General features: G+C 38.6%; 1 long non-coding RNA gene across 1 annotated transcript in view; it reads left to right on the top strand.

The window, feature by feature from the left end:
• Positions 1-714: 714 nt before the first annotated feature.
• The window catches only part of LOC137966689 (uncharacterized), a 33,254-nt gene continuing 16,209 nt past the window's right edge, over positions 715-17,759 (top strand). Inside the window, exons 1-3 of the long non-coding RNA XR_011116233.1 lie at positions 715-837; positions 1,913-2,029; positions 2,293-2,349. This is a non-coding gene — a long non-coding RNA (uncharacterized lncRNA). The remainder of the gene's footprint in view (positions 838-1,912; positions 2,030-2,292; positions 2,350-17,759) is intronic.

Here is a 17,759-nt window from a genome sequence, read left to right as displayed (position 1 = left end):
ACATACTGCCCATGTGACATTTCTCTTATTTGGGTGGCATTTTTCTTGCAATGTCATGTGTCACTCGTATGCCAAATCTTTTGCTTATGAGACACTCAGTTGGCACTTAGATATTATTCTCCCCATTGATTGGATATTAATTGTGGTCCGTGCAATCAACTTCGATGTATCATTAATTGTCTGATCTGGGTTTGACTTCGACCATCAATCAACTTATAATCAGGTTCTTTTAATCTTGACCATTGATCGATGCCCATGATCGTGACAATTGATTAAGCTTCTAACTTTTATAAATAAATTTTCATGTCTACAATATGCAACTAAACTTTTCACAAAAATCTACGTAATTAAAATGTGTAATATTATAATCATGGCATTATGACTTAGAATTAGGACCCAACTTGGGTTTTAGAAATTCAAAGTCAATACCACTCAAACAAATTCAGTCCACACTCAAGTTTGAGTTAGGGAGGACTTGTTAGCATAGTAGTGAGTCAAACCCCGTATCTACCTGCTCCTTCCCTATATTGAGTTGACTAGGCTAAGTCGTGGGTCGTGTTTAAGTCTAAGGTGTATACATGATTATTATACGAACCCAACCTGAACCCGACCCATTGATACCAAACCTGAACCCGACCCATTGATACCCAACCTCTATATATACTCAACTCCCAAGCCATTCTCCGTCCGTATGCTCTTCTTCGCGGGAAAGTCGGAGGTTCCTACACGCCAACGCAGAGGCAGACGCCGAAGAAGATTGGGAAGATCGAATCATTCTCTCTCTGAGGTTAATGGTTTGGCGGCAATAATGAGAAGGCATTTGTTTTTCTTTTCCGGGTTCGTATCCACCGTCTTTCCTTTTCTTTCTTGTCTTCAAAATGGCAAAATCAAGTTCTTTGTCTTTGTCCTTATGAGAGCAATCTTTTTTTTTTTTTTTCTCCAAAGAAAGGGAGAAGAAACACGTTGATCGGTCGATCCATCAGATAATTATTATTATTTGTTACCGTTTTCTTTCAATGATATTGTTTCTGCGGCAATTCATTGGCCCCAACGTTGTTTCAATAGGGAAGAGTCACTCTTGATCCAGACTCCGGGAGAGATTCTGGGTAGCACTGCAGCAATTCATCGGCCCGAACTTCGTAGAGAAGGCGAGAAGATTTCGAGAAGAAGGGGAAGCTGTAAAAAATGGGATTATCTTGCACCGGCGAGGTGAAATGATCGATGATCAAGAAGATGTGAAGATGAAATTATTCATCTCCATACTCTTCTTTTTGGGCTTATCTGCATGTTTTTTTTTGCAGATGAGCCCAACATGACGAGTATGGGGATTAATGTTTCAGCCAGAATGAGAAGACGACAGTGCCTTCTTTTTTTGAGTTCCTCGAGAGCGCCCGGTTCAGTTCTTGGGCTTCGAAGATCACCAAATCATCTTTCCTGTTATACCCAGACTATGCAATTCATTTATTTCTTTTTTCTTCTTTCTCTTTGCAAGAAATCGATTAAATTACTTTATTTCAATGGTACGGTTTCTTTTTTGTTTTTGATGAATAATGCGTGGATTTGGCGTTTCTATTATGCCAGTTTTAAGTGCTTAATATCTTCTCTTTGTTAAAAAAGAGATAGGTATAAATAGATATGTAAAAACATTAAAGAAGAAAATTGTTGTGTTTCGGTTGCTTTTCCTTCTTATGGGGTCAGTAAGATGAGGAGATTGCAGCTCTCCGTATTTGTGTAGAGATTTTTGCTGGTGGTTTCCCTCTTGGGGGAAGCAACAGTTGAATTATCCACGTGCTCTACTTTGGTTTGCTCATAATTTTACAGCTTTGCACACAATGTGCTCTACTTTTCTTGCCAGAAGAAAAGCAACGTCCGAATTTTCCTTCTCAAAATCTTGTATCCAATATTATTTCAGGTGGGCTTGCTTCTCGGGAAAGCCTATTCTGACTGGGGTCATGTCAGTGATGCTGTGGCTGTTTATGACAAACTCATTTCTCTGTATCCAAATGCCTTCCGGTCTTACTTGGCAAAGGTGAGCGGAAAATGCTTCATTGCCTTGGCAAAGGATACTTGACCCATGCTGCTTATTTCAGTACTTGCTTTTGCGTTGGTAGTCTCTTTTCTGGAACTGTCTGTTGATAACAGTAGCATCCCGTGCCTCCAAGTAAATAGATGAAAATAAAATCAGTTAGATGTTCTTTTATTAGGGGTTACTTCTTAATATTCTAATAAATAGCATCTTTGTGAAGCCAACATCACTAGCATGACATTTTGTTGCTGCTCTACTTATCACAGGGAATTATTTTGAAAGAAAATGGAAATGTTGGAGATGCAGAGAGGATGTTCATTCAAGTAAGTGAAAATGTCAGCTACTACTATTTAACCTTTTCATCTCGCTTACTAGTTCAACATGTTCAAGAACTGTAAGAATATGGAGGCTTCATATGCATCTGACCAATGGACTAAATAAAGTCGGAAAGTCAGAAACACTTTTTTCTTCCTTGGGTGACTTAACTTTCTTGCCATGGGAGAGTTGGAGATTGTTCAGAGTGATTCCTTGCAAGTCATCAAATCCCTCAATTCAAAACTCCATAACTTACAATACGAATTCAGTGGCACACCCTTAAACAATTTGACTAGCACCAGCTATTGTATTCGTTAGAGCTTGTAGTCTTTGGAGGTATTCAGTGAAGAGAATATCATGTAATGCAATAGAAAAAAAATGGAATAGGGATGGAAATTTAAGACTCTTACTTGTATTACCTGAAAGCATTGCAACAGTTGGTGGTTCCTTTTATTTGTTTTATACCTCGGCATACTGGCTAGAGAAGTGCTCAAATATCCGTGTATGATAGTGTCATAGTGTCCAATTCTAGAAAAATAAACCCTAAATTCTGAATATGAACAAACAAGCCCATCAAATTCAACTATAACAAATTAACCCTTATTCTAGGTGCTAGTTGAATGTAGATATTTCTAAATCTACAACACTGTTTTGTTACCCCAACACGAATTGTGAGAAGAAGTAACAAAACAGACATTGTGGTAGTTGGAAAATGTTTTTTGATGCATCTAACATCTTTGTTTTCTGATTCTTCTTGATATGTGAGATTATTTTCTATTTTTCTCGCCAAGGATTAAAATACTGGATGTCTTTTCTCTAGCCGTCTATGTTTCAAATATTCACAATCTAATGTTTTACTTGGTCTATGTCGATGAGGGTGGCAGGGTCTTCATATATTGTCCAAAATTTTCTTGTCCAAAATTGAATTCACCTTTAGGAAATTTCTGGATTGTTGTCTAATTAGACTAAACTGGAGCTTTCATTTTCATTGTCTTGTAATGTGCAATTTTTGTTGTTAAATTTGACAATTAGCTAATTTAAATTTAGGATTGATCTTAGTTCAAAAAAATTGAGGAAAGATTTTTGGAATTTTAAGTTCGTACAGAAAATTGAGCTAATTTGACAGTTTTACTTCATTTTTAACTCGTGCTTGCTTTGGGTGAGGACTCTTCTTGGTGGCCCACATCCTCTAGGACTCTTCTTGATGTTCCCGTCCTCATGGTGGGTCCCACCAGCTCGAGCACCATGGTGGGTCCCACATTATAACAGGATGCTTGTATCTCGGGATGTGATTTTCATTGAGGACACCTCCTTTTACTCTTCACATGATGCTCCTCCAGGATTGACACTTCCTTCGACTACTCCATGTCCGCTTGTGCCTTTCACTCTTGATACTACTCCACCCCCTGATGCACTGGCCGTCCCCTCACCTATGGAGTTGTTGTATCTACCAGAGGTAAGTCCTTCTCCTCCTATGTTTGGGCCTAAATTATATACTCGGCCTATTGTTTTAAGAAAGGAACGTCATTCATGTACTAATTCTCACCCTATATCTAATTTTATGTCTCACCATCACTTGTCTTCCGTGTGCTTTCAGTTCCTTGTATTTCTTTCTTCTACTTCCATTCCCCAGTCTTATCAGGAGGCCCTGAAGCATCTAGGATGGAAGGTGGCAATGGATAAAGAAATGAACATGTTATATGAAAATCAAAGCAAGTTCTTAGCATCACTCCCGAAAGGAAAATGACCAGTTGGTTGTAGATGGGTGTTTTTGGTGAAACATTACCCGAATGGGTCAGTTCTCGTCTTAAAGCTCGACTCACTTTATACGAGAGAAGTTTCAAGCAGGAATAATCTCCCTCAAACATGTTTGATCTCAAGAGCAAGTAGCTGATATTCTCACCAAACCAATTACATCTAAAATCTTATCCTTTATATGTGGCAAGTTGGGTATTTATGATATTTTTTCTCCTCCAGTTTGAGAGGGAGTATTGGAAGAGGGGCTCAAGCCCATAAACTCAAGACTAGAAGCCCACACGTCAAAGGAGTGACATATGGGTAAAATATGATACATTCCATAAAGATCGCATAAAAATGTAAATACGTAGTTCTTTTATGTCTTTTATTTTATCAAGTTGTAGCCCTATGGGCATTGTAAATCTATAAATAAAGGCATTGGCTAAGAGGTAGAGCATTGAAGCCCTCTCAACTTTTCCCACAAATTCGTCTAGCCTCCCTCACTCTTGGTTGGCATCATCTTTCCTGTCCTTAATCCAAACTCTCTCCCTCTACATCCTTCTTCTTCTCCTCTCCTTTCTCTCTTCTTCTTCTCCCACATTCTAAAGTTCTTCTCATGAGATCCTAAATTCTACAGTTATGGCACCATCGGTTAGGCCATCCATCATTTGAGTATTTGAAACATATGTTTCTTAACCTATTTTTTGAATTTTTTAGTTCTGGATTTTAACTGTGACACTTGCATGCTAGCTAAAAGTCATCGAGTCAATTATCCATTAAGTATGAATAAGAGCGATGATCCTTTCGCTTTAATTCACTATGATGTGTGGTGTTCTTCCTCCAAAGATGTTAGGTCTGGTATCCACTTGTTTGTCATATTTGTTGATGACTACACACAAATGACTTGGCTTTACATGTTGAAAAACAAAGATGAGGTTTTTCATACCTTTCAATCCTTTTATAAGATGATCTAAACTCAGTTCTCCACTAACATTCAAATTCTTCAATCTGATAAGGGTGGATAATATGTGAATCATTAGTTTCGTGTTTATTTCCAACACCATGGACTGATTTATGAAACCTCATGCCCCCAGATTCCTCAACAAAATTGTATTGCAGAGAGAAATATCACCACATTCTTGAAAGAACTCGAGCTCTTTTACTTGGGGATCAAGTGCGTAACTATCATTGGTCTGATGTTGTTACTATGGCTGTCCACCTCATTAACTGCAGGCCTTCCAAAATTGTTGAGTTTAAGACTCCCCTATAGACCCTGTCAAATTATGTTTCATTACCCTCGGTGATAATGCTTCCCCCCACCTCGATTTTTTTCTGCATTGTATTTGTTCACCTCCACAAAAACTAGCGCTCAAAACTTATTCTATGTGCCATTTGGTGTCTGTTTTTGGGATATGCGGTCCATCATAAAGGGTATCGCTGCTACGATCCAACTACTCAGCTCCCATATGTAACTATGGATATCACGTTCCATGAATCTAAAACTTTCTACTCGTCCCGTACATCCAATTCTTCTCTTCAGGGGGGAACACGAGAAGAAGAGCTGAATAGGATGACATTTGATTGGTTCAAGGACATTGATATAGCGACCATTGTTGAATCGAATCCAGAGAAGACCTCTTTAGAATTAATGAAGCAGTACCCCTCTTCCCCTCAGTATCCAATGACCCATCTCCTAAGAAAATCTTTGAAGAAAGTACTCCTGTCATACCTCAAAATTCTAACGATGTGGATATACCTATTGGCTATGAATTATCTATCAACGCAATCAGGGTGAACCACCAAACAGATATTCCCCTTACATGAAGGAACAAAGATCGAAATATCATATTCCCAATTATATGTGTACAAAAGAACTGTCTGAACTCCTTAAGAAGTTTGTAAATGAACTCTCCTTACACCATGTTCCCAAAGTGTTGTTGAAGCTCTAAAAGACCCTAGGTGGGTTCAAGCCTTGAAGGAAGAAATGGAGGAATTAATGAAAAATGAGACCTGGAGTCTTGTTCCTTTACTTTAAGGTAAAAGAATAGTGGGGTGTAAATGAGTATTCTCCATCAAGTACAAAACTGATGGAGCAGTTGAAAAGTGCAAGGCAAGGCTAGTAGCACAAGGATATACACAGACATATGGCGTAGATTATCAAGAGACATTCTCACCGGTAGCTAAATTGAATACTGTTAAAGTTTTGCTATCTCTTGCAGCTAATCTTGATTGGCCCTACACCAAGTTGACATTAAAAATACTTTTCTCCATGGAGATCTTGAAAAAGAAATCTACATGGATGTCCCTCAAGGATATATAGCAAATTTTGAAGCTAGGACGGTGTGCAAACTCCAGTGAACTCTATATGGCTTGAAGCAATCTCCTAGAGTGTGGTTTGGGAGAATGAGTTTGGCAATACCAAAATATGGTTTTAAACAAAGTAACTCAGATCATACGCTATTCTTAATGCATCGATTAGGTAAAGTAATACCTTTGATAGTGTATGTAGACGATCTGATCATTACAAGAGATTATCCAGGAGAACTAGCAAGACTTCAAAACCAATTGGTAACAAAATTTGAGATGAAAAATCTGGGAGGACTCAAATATTTTTTAGGAATGGAAGTTGTTAGGTCCAAGCGAGGTATATTCTTTTCCCAAAGAAAATATATACGAGATTTATTATCAAAATTTGGACTACTAGAGTGTAAGCCTGCAGATACTCCAATAATCCCAAATCACAAGATAGGAGAATACCCAGACCAAGTGCCAACACACAAAGGAAGATACCAGAGATTGGTTGGGAAACTTATTTATCTCTCCCATACATGACCTGACATCGCCTATGCAGTAAGTGTAGTAAACCAATTCATGCATTGTCCGAGTGAAAATCATATGAATGTTGTGAATCAAATTCTTCTATACCTAAAGTTCTGCCTAGGGAAAGGACTCATGTTGTCAAGAAACCTAATTACTTGGAGAAATACAAATGCTGATTGGGTAGGGAATATTTTAGATAGAAGATCTACCTCAAGCTATTTTATGTTTGTTAGAGGAAACCTAATTACTTGGAGAAATAAGAAACAAAAAGTGATAGCATTATCAAGTGCTGAAGCTGAGTTTTGTGGGATGGCTAAGGGCCTTTGTGAGCTTCTTTGGCTTCAAAGATTATTAACCGAAATTGGCTTTGGCCCAAACTGTGAGATAGACATATTCTACGATAACAAGGCGGCAATTGATATTTCACATAATCCGGTTCAGCATGATCAGACTAAACATGTGAAAGTAGATTGCCACTTAATCAAGTAAAACCATGAGCCAAAGATAGTTTGATCACCATTTGTTAAATTTGAAGACTAGTTGGTAGACATACTAACAAACGTAGTATGCAACAAAAACTTCTAAAGGCATCAGAGATCTATACGCACCAACTTGAGGGGGAATGTCGGTGTGAGATCCTACAAAGGAGAACTTCTTCTTGATCCATAAAAACAGAGGAAGAAGTCCTTCGTAACACCAACTTCGGAGATGATTCAAGAGACCAGAATTAAATCTAACTGTAACTTTTGTACATAAATAAGGATGTAAGTAGATGAAATGAATTGAAAATAAAAGAAAGATTTTACCAAAAGTGTATAAAAATGGTTCTTGGGCTTCGAAGAGTAGTGCGTATTGAGCTTCTAGTTAAGAATATATTGAAATGCTTGTGGTTCTCTATAAATCTCACTCTCTAGGGAGTCTTATGTATTCTCCTTTCAATGAAATATCTCTTCTCATAGTGTTGAAGAAAAGGTTTTCATTCGAAAATGAAAATTTAAAATGCATATGGATTTTTGTTATAATTTGGTGACTCTCAATATAACACAATTTTTCTTTGAATTAATAAAGAGAAGCAGTAAATTAGTTGCTTTACTACTCTTGCTCTGTTTGTATGACCAATTGTGCAGTCTTGTGATCTGTGTCCACTTGTAATTTTTATTTTTGAATAAGAAACTTCTGATTAACTATATCATGGTGCCTTTATGTCATACTTAAGGAGTTCAAAAAACCAATCCTCACACCAAATTACAAACTATGCTAAAATTTTAAAATACCTAGGCAAACATCAATTGGGAGAGGTTGAGGGAAAAGGGGAATGAGGCAAGGATGGATTGGTTTTCCTAACCTGTTTAGGTTTTTTTCAAAATTAGGTTTTGGAATTAGTCAGTTAGGGTTTCAGGCAGGTCAAGTTTTCATACAACAAACTCTCATCCAATCCCTACTCCCCCCAAAATACAAAGTATGCTAAATTATGAAAATATCTTAGAAAAAACTCACATATTTGTATGTAATGAAATCATTATATTCAAACTACTATCATTGATTTATATCACATTTGGGGTTAGAATTGGATCAAGTTTCACACCTCCTATGTCTAAGTTTTTTCAAGATAAATTTCTAATCGGTTGGGTTTGAATTCAGACCTCTTTTGAATAAACTTAAAAGATGTTTAAACCCATAACAAACCAGAGCAAATCAATCGAATCTAGGTTGGTTTAGGCTCTTTCTCCTTTTTTTGTTTGTTTCAAGTTGATTTAAATGAAACTCTGAGCTATAAAAATACACTAATTTTTATTTGGGGCAGATGGCATTTTTTGAGCATTTTATTCCTTTTACCTCCCTTTCATCTTCGGTATATTGGTCTCAAGAACTTCCACTTCTCATTTAGGAGGTTCCCAACATTAACCTACACAAGCTAGTTAAATTTAATACAAGGGCAAGTCAGTAGTCTTGCCAATATAAAAAGGGTATATAAGTTATTAATTATTTTACTATAGTATTATTTAAAGACTAGAAAGTAGAAACACTATTTACTGTAATCTTTTTTTTAAAAATCCATAGTTTATAGGAATATAAAGAAATTTGAAGAAAATACATAAAAGTAATATCAATTAAATTTGAGGAAAAAAAAGGAAATCAAGGGCTCCTGGAATTCTCAAAGCCTCAATGTGAATATGAACCGTTAAAAATTAAAACATTATTATTCTTTAAAAAAATAGTGTTTCCATTTTTCCTAATTTATATAATCCTACTTGGATTTATTGAATGACTGTTATACACTCTTACTTATATAATTTTATATCCTACTTTGAAGATAATGAAATTAGAACTTCATACTAGTAGGGATTTCTTTGACAAGTAGCTTGCTTGCCTTATGTAGTAATCCTACTTGAACACAACAACACCTGTGCTACTTTGTTCTTGTTATCATAAAAAGAAAGATGATGAAATGGAAGAATGGGATTATGGGTCTGTTAGTGCATTGTGTAAGTGAAAGTGAATTCACTTTCATTGGGGCCCCAAAAGCATTGGTGCGCGCACAAGATGGAAAGAGAAAGTGAATGAATTAGTTCATTCACTTTTACTAGCTCTAGTGAAAAATGGGGTGAAAGTGAATTCTGACTCTACACCCAGTTCATTCACTTTCACTCGCTCACTCGACTCTCTCTCTCAACTTTCCCTCCATCTTCCTCTCTCTCGACCCTCTCTGCTCCCCAATCCTCATTTCTCTCGTCTCTCCCTCTCTATTGGCTCACCATCTCGCTCTCTCGACCCTCTCTACTTCCTAACCCTCATCCCTCTCATCTCTCGCTCTCTGTAGGCTTGCCATCTTGCCATGCTGCCGAACCCTCTCATCGTCTCAAATCATCTCATTCTTCCCCCTTTTGGACTTCTATTTCCCTCTTGCATCGACTAAACACCTTCGATTCCCCACATTCGGCCTTGATTTCCCTGAAAATTTTGCTCTCCATCCGGCTTCGATTTCCCTCTCTTTCTGTGATTTTATTTTTTCGTATTTATATTAATTTATACTACACTAAAATCTATCTTATTTTATTAATAAAATCCTATATTATTTATTTATTATATTTATTACTGTTAATACTATGTTAAATTAGTGATTTAAGAGTGATAATTAAGATATTGTTAAAGTAAGAATTTAATCAAGTATCTAGACATTATAAAAGAATACATTTTTTTGTTTAAGTCAAAATAAAAGTTCTGATGGATAGTCAGCAAACTAGATCAATTTGAACGCTGACATGAGGCTTCACTAATCTATCTCGGGATGCTCGTGAATTAGAAAGAAAACACGACCAAGGATTTGTCCCGCTCTAATATTTGAAGACTACTTTCATTGTCCAAATTTCATTTCCGACGGGCCACGGTTGCAACTTTACGAAATTCTTAATTGGTACACAACTAGTACAAGCCGCCCTTTTCATGGCCGCCACCAATCACCCACTTCATAGTTAGATCCTAAAACGTACAAGAAGATGGTGAGAAGGTGATACAACAATTCTACTATTTTGTTAATTGACTAACCGAAAGCAAATTTAAAGGAAATTGATAGACAAACAAAACATCTTGAAGAGGAATAGAAGAAGTAAGAGAGAAAAAATCCTTGCCAAGTACCTTGGTTCTGGTACCATTAGCAATAGTAAAAAATTTCTGAGGAAGACATGGAGATAATGAGTGAAACATGTGTTTGCTACCTAACAGATGTTCGGAGGCCCCTGAGTCGATGATCCAAGAGGAAGAGGATGAAGACGAAGAAAGCATACCTAAGGCATTGGTGGTAGCAATAGTAGGTAATGGAGAAATGGAGGGCTACATTTAAGACTTCATCTTCTAAAATGCGGCATAGTCTTCAGTAGTGAGAGTCACATTCCCAGAGTGGGAGTCAGCCTTTTCTTCTCGTTTCTCAATATTAACGGTAGCCATGGCCCAATCAGGCTTGCCATGAAGTTTCCAACATATTTCCACAAGGTGGTTATGGCCACCACAGTAAGTACAAAGTCGAGGCACAGTACAAAAATTATTCGGACCCGTTCTACCACCTCTATTGAGACCCCCTCTCATATTTCTGTCGTGTCCTCGGTATGAGGATGATGTACCCCAATTGCCAAAGAACACAACAGATGGAGCATCAATAGGAGAAGGAGGAGATGGATCAGGGATTCATAGCAATGTAGCATTGATGTCATCCAAGGATGGAGCGGAGGTTCTAAGAAGCTGAGTCTTATCAACCTCAAGGTAAGGCTTAATATTTGTCAAGCAAATAGCTACTGCCAAGGCCTCTTGTTGTTGTTCTTGAGCTGCAATGTTTGTGGAGAAGGCCCCAAATCGGTCAAAAAACTCATGAATGTTATCTCCTTGTTTAGTATTCAACATACTTTGTAAGACTTCATATAATATTTGTAAGGAGGCAGTACTCGAGTAGAGCTTAGCACATGTGTCCCACATGTCCTTGGTTGATTCCAAGTGGACCAAATTGTTAGCTACATGCTCTTCCATGCTATCGTTGAGCCAACTGATAACCATGTTATCATTTTGAACCCACTTGTGGTACGCTTCATCTTCTTCATCAATCAAAGGAGGGAATTTGATAACATGACTGAGAAGGTCACGAGTAATGAGAACCCACCGTACTGATGGTGACCAGCTAAGGTAATTGGAGAGATCTCTTAGTGGAATCATAGTAATACGAAGTATGTCATTCTTATTACTTGTATGTCCACTCTCCATGATGAGGCAAGTCAAATGTTGAGGTCAATTGCAAGGGCCTTCTTCAAATAACAATTACTCAATATAATTTGAAGAATCCGTGGACCAACTCTGTCACCAACAATGAAGGAAAAAAAATATTTTTCACTAGTGCATGCACCAAATCATCAAAGAATTTGTGTTTTTGTCAAGTGAGAACAAGATCCAGCCATCACTCAATTCCTCTTATATTCTTATAGATAAACAAAGAGGAGATAATAGATGCAAACTCTTATGCTTTAATCCAAAATCCAACACAAACCGAGAGCAAACTATTTAGAGAAAACTTAGAGGCAAATCAGGACACTCGGAAACAAATTTTTCTTCAGCTCATGGGAAAACTTCAAAATAAAAAAATTTGCAATTGTTGATGTTCAAGAGTAGCAAATTAATAGAGATAAGGGCTGGAATTTTAACCATATAACGGTCATCCAACAACATCACACAATCCCGTGAGCAATGTCAAGTGAGAGAATTTGCAGCAACATGTGCTGGAATTCCATCTCAAAGAAAATTGATCCACGTTACATAAAGGTTACTGAATTTCAAATCATCAATCTCTATAAGACACTAGTAGTAACTTATCTTGATCAACTTATCTCGCTGACATGCCTGGAGACATTGATGGCAAAAAGAGTACCACTGGATATGTATACACAATGGGTGGTACAACAGTTAGTTGGGTCTCTAAGTTGCATAAGATAGTTGCTCTTTCTACTAAAGAGGCAAAATATATCACCGTCACTGAAGCCTGCAAAGAGATGGTATGGTTGTAGTCTTTCTATGAAGAATTAGGTCTCAAGCATGGAAAGAATGTGTTGTATTGTGATAGTCAGAGTGCTATTCATATAGCAAAGAACCCTGTTTATCATGCCAGAACAAAGCACATATAAGTGTGTTACCACTTCATTAGATCGACTCTTGAGGATGGAGTATTAGCACATGAGAAGATTCAAGGGAGTCAGAATCCAGCTGATATGTTGACAAAGACTTCTACAATTGAGTAACTGAAGTTGTGTGCCACTTTAGTTGGACTTCTCTCTGAGGATTGAGAAGTTGTTGCCACTGCAAAGGAGATATTGATGATGGATTAGTCTCCAAGTGGGAGATTGTTAAGTTGTGGAGCCTAATTAACACCTTACACTGAGTCAGTATGAAAATATGGACTTTGACTTGCATCCAGAGACAGGTTAGAGAAAAACACATGTCAGTGTGCAATCTCTCTTGTAAAATATTTTATCTTCATAGTGGATTACTGCAACGGCGGAAGACAGGACGTAGTCTCACCTTGAGGCAAACCTGTATAAATCTTGTTGACTATTTTTTTGTTTGTTTTTCTTTTATTCCATGATTATTATTATTGCCCTCATTAGTTTGGAATTAGGACATCTAATTCCTAACATTTCGTGGGGGACGCCAGATTGGGTGAATCAGATTCCTGAAGGTCAATGGGTGGATCAGTTCAAGGTATTGGGTGAAGTTAGAAACTTGTTGCGTTTCGGTTGCTTTTCCTTCTTATGGGCTAGTAAGATGAGAAGATTGCAGCTCTCCAGATTTGTGTTGAGATTTTTGCTAGTGGTTTCCCTCTTTGGGGCTAGTAACAGTTGAATCATCCATGATTACTTTACTTGCGTTCAACATGTCGTATTGTTGTGCACGAAATAACATTATTAAGAGTCTAATTAATTGTTTTTACTTAATTTACTTTATTTTATTTCAGTTAAAGAATCAATAGACCACAAGGGCATTTTTTTAATATTTTATCTTGAACCTTGTAAGGCTGAACCCTATCTAAGGGGTAAGAGTAATGAGAAAAGACAAACATTGATTTAGCGTAAACAAGGGTTTTGAGTTCTCCTCAACGAGCTCAGGGGTGTATGTTCTTCTCAAAGAACCTAGGGTTTTCAAGCTTCCCTTTGGCTTGATTTTCGTCTTTCTCTTTTTCCTCCCTACGAATCCATGTGTCAGATCCGGGATCATAACAACTGGTATCAGAACTGGAACACAATGAACGATTCTTCGTCCCAAGAAAAATGGATTGCCATGAACGATCAATTGGAAGAAATATGCGCATGGTTTTTATCATTTGATGTGGCATGGCGTGCCTCTTCCATTAAAATTTCTATAAGGGAGAAACTCCCTGCTACAGAAAAGGTCATACGACCTAAACTCGCTCGAGACGTTGTCTCGGACAGGCAGAGAGGCCAAGGGCGAGAAATTTTCATCATCTCTGAGCAGGGATGTCTAGCGACGGGCCAATCAAATTTAATTTCCCGGATTTTTGGAAATCGAAGGGGTATTCCACAACCCCCTTCTCACGGGAAGCCATACATCTTCCACAGGCGATGCAACAAATGGAACTGGACGATTTGGGGGTGACCTTAAATCCGAAGACCGACTCTGCCATAGCGGAACCAAAACACCTGTTCGTTGTTAAACAGCAAGGTTCTAAATTTTGGCCATGACTTGCTGCTATTTGCCGTTGTCAACAAGTCAGGCTCAATGTTGGCAAGGGGCATGAAAAATTTCTACACAACAGTTTCATTTCTTCACCATTGACGGGTTATGCAAACCGACAAAAAAAAATATCCAGAGATTTCAATTTCAAAGTAGAAATCATGGCCCTTGCGGAAGAAGAGAGGTCTCGTCCAGAGGATTTCGTTTTGAAACGGCTTTAACAAGATGAGGCCCCTAATAATGGTGTTGTAAATGGACTTCCATTCGTGGTTGTTGGGCACATAATCAGGTATGCAATTACCATTCCACACTTTCTTACTGTGGAGTGTGCAACCCTCTCTGTATATGAACCTATTTCTCCATGCTCCTATGGGGCTCCTAATGCTTGGGAGATGTTCGAATTAAAGCCTCAATGTGATTTTGTTGATTGGTCGGCAACGCCAAAGAGAATAATTCCTCTTTCTGGAATCATGGCCATATTAAAATTCAAGCAGCAGGGGGCCATAGCTATGTCTCCCGTCAATTTTGTTTTTGTAGAACAAGAGCAGGGGACAAGTTCTATTGTTGTGAATGAACACAACAACAGTGTGGCTGTTTCTGGTCATTTTTCCAGCAGTAACAGTCCATTTCTAAACGTTGTGTTAATTTTTTTGGATGATATGTATAATGCTCAGGCCCTGTTCGTAGAAAATATTCTATTCGGTGGGAGTTCTGAATATGAGAAGGGAGCCAACGTGGAAAAAAATGGAGATAAAAGTTTTTTGGGTGTGCTGGGAATGGTCTTGTGGATGAATGATTTTTCTGTGGCAGGGTTGCACAGTCTGACTCAATTTCCAATTTCTGCTGCTATTGCATTCTTGGGTTGGACAGGAGAGCCACTTCCAAATTTTAAATTTGTTGCTGCTGTGGCAATGCAGAAATAGACTCAACAGAAAAAAATAAAACCTGTTAGAAGTGATGTAGATGAGCATCACCTGGAATATGTCGAAAATGAAAATGCAACACAGGGTGCATCTATTGCTCATGAGAATCAGGGACATGCTACAGTGTTTATTGCTGTTCAGATATGTGAACGCAAGCTGGAAAACAGAAAACTGATAGGTCCATCTTTAGGCCAGCAGCATAGCAGTGTTTATTGGAACAATGGAAGTTCCACTACATTGAGTTCTTTAAACCCAGAAAAGGCTCTTTTATCCCACTTGAGGGATGTTTTTTCACACCGAAGAGTCACCTATAAGGATGGACAGAAGTACCACTTCACAGTGCCAAGAGATGGAGAGAACTGTTGGGGGTACGTTAGCATTGTCTCCACTTACTGGGTCTAGTGCATATGCAAAATTCCTAGGTCCACAAATCAGGAAGATAGTTGAAAGGCAGCTAGATGTATATAATGCGACAGAAAATATTTCTCTTGTTAGTTCATTCCTGGCATCTCTTCTTATTGGCGGTTATGCTAGTATTACTGAAACTGATGGAGCTAGAATGAACCTGATGGATCTCAGACAACCAATCTGGTCTCAGCAGGTTATGCAGGCTACTGCACCAGGATTAAAAGAACAACTAGAACAGCCTACACTAGCACATGGATTATGCAGACGTTCCAGCTCAATCCAATGCATCGCTGGATTGTATGGAGCTGTTGTGACAGTGAAGAACACAGTGCTGCTAGACAGCCAAGGACACAGTGCTGTTGTGGCAGTGAAGAACACATTACTGCTAGACAGCAAAGGACACCATGCTGTTGTGGCAGTGCAGAAAAATTTGCTGCTACACAGCCAGAAACCACTGCTGAATACAGTGATGACAATTTTGAGAGTACATCCAGTAGTGACTTATGAAGCCCAATTATCTGTTGCTGTGGGCACTACAGATACTCCTTTACAGGATGCTGCTAATTCTGGATGAAAAGGGACAGCAACATATGTCATTCCTGTTCTTACTGCATGTGCCATTCATGGAGCTCTAGTGACTGAGATGACGATGTATGTTCACAAGGGGACTGTTATACTTGCTGGAAAGTTACACGGAATACAACCAGGCCGTTGGCTGCCATTGTATACAGAGATGGAGAAGTTGGGTTGGACAGGGGCGGCCAACCAAATATTTACTAACATGACCAGCAAACTTCTACAAGGACGTAGGGACTGGACAGAGTTGGAAGAGACAACACAATTCAGTCCAACATTTTGTGACACAATGGGTTCTGCGATTGACAGCCAGAACAAGGGAATTATACTTGGAACAGAGAAAATGGCACAGAGGAGTTGGGGCATTACAGAAACACATCCTAGGATGAACTGGGCAGCAGCTGCTGTAAGGCCTTCATTCCACTCCATTGACAATTCAACAAGTGATCCTACAAATTTGGGTGCTACACCTGCTGAACAGTCACTGCTGCCAAATACTAAGAACGATGCCTACTCGGTGGCTGTTCTCAGTCAACCAAGTCAGCCCCAGCATATGCCAACTGAAGAGGCTAATGGGTTCTTCCACCAAATGATGTCGGTTATGCCAGTGCAGACAACATTGCTGCTACATAGACAGAAACCAGTGCTGAAAACAGTCGCAGTGCAGAATGAATACACTGGTCGTGCTGATCAATTTCTGTTTTGCATTCTTCCTAAGCAGATAAATGCCATAGAGACAGGGGTTGGGGTCAGCACTAGATTGCATTCTGTTACTTAGGTTGGCATGCGGGTTTGCAAGATGCAAGGATTCTATGTTGTACTTTTTGTGGCGGAAAAGGTTGTGCTTTCTATGGATGAGGACTGCCTTCATAATGCATTTGTGTCTGACCGGGCTAAGTAGAAGACTGTTATCAAGAAGGATGGCACGACCACTGCTGGTAACTCGAGTCAAATAGGTGATCATGCTGGTGCAATCCTAGTTATGCAAAGCCCAGTTGCTGAGCCGAAGGCCGTACCAATTCTGGGTGTATTCAGGAATTTTACTGTTGTTGGTGTGGACCATTCTGTAATGGGCAGGTCCAACTGTTGCAATTTCTGTTGTCGTGAAGGCACTGTATGAGGAAGTAGTTCCTGTATTCGATGTCATGGTACTTTACCGTATTGGGGTGTGTGTGCTATAGCAAGTGATGTTGGCAATGTCGGCAACAAAAAAATTTCTTCTCTGGTAGTGTGCTCCATTTTTTTTGTCCAGAGGGCTGAAACAAATATCGCAGATGCTACTTGAGAACAGGTGGAGACATCAGCACAGGCAAGCAGACTCTACCTTCAAGCTTGAGGACAAACTCTTTCTCCCAGGGGGGTGTAATGTTATGCACGCAATAACAATATTAAGAGTCTAATTAATAGTTTTTTCCTTAATTTACTTTATTTTATTTCAGTTAAAGAATTAATAGACCACAGAGGCGTTTTTGTAATATTTTATCTACATGGGTATTTTTGTAATATTTTATCTTAAACCTTGTAAGGGTGAACCCTATTTAAGGGGTAAGAGTAATGAGAAAAGACAAACATTGATTTAGAGTAAACAAGGGGTTGAGTTTTCCTCAACGAGCTCATGGGTGTGCGTTCTCCTAAAAAAACCTAGGGTTTTCAAGCTTCCCTTTTGCTTGGTTTTTGTCTTTTTCTTCTTCCTCCCTACGAATCCATGTGTCAGATCCGGAACCATAACA

This window comes from Aristolochia californica, unplaced genomic scaffold (genome assembly GCF_029961685.1).
Source record: "Aristolochia californica isolate CCGP_79_NKW_82.1479 unplaced genomic scaffold, dmAriCali1.0.hap1 SCAF_5, whole genome shotgun sequence".
In the NCBI taxonomy this organism is placed as follows: Eukaryota; Viridiplantae; Streptophyta; class Magnoliopsida; order Piperales; family Aristolochiaceae; genus Aristolochia; species Aristolochia californica.
This window is presented reverse-complemented; position numbering and strand designations above follow the sequence as displayed.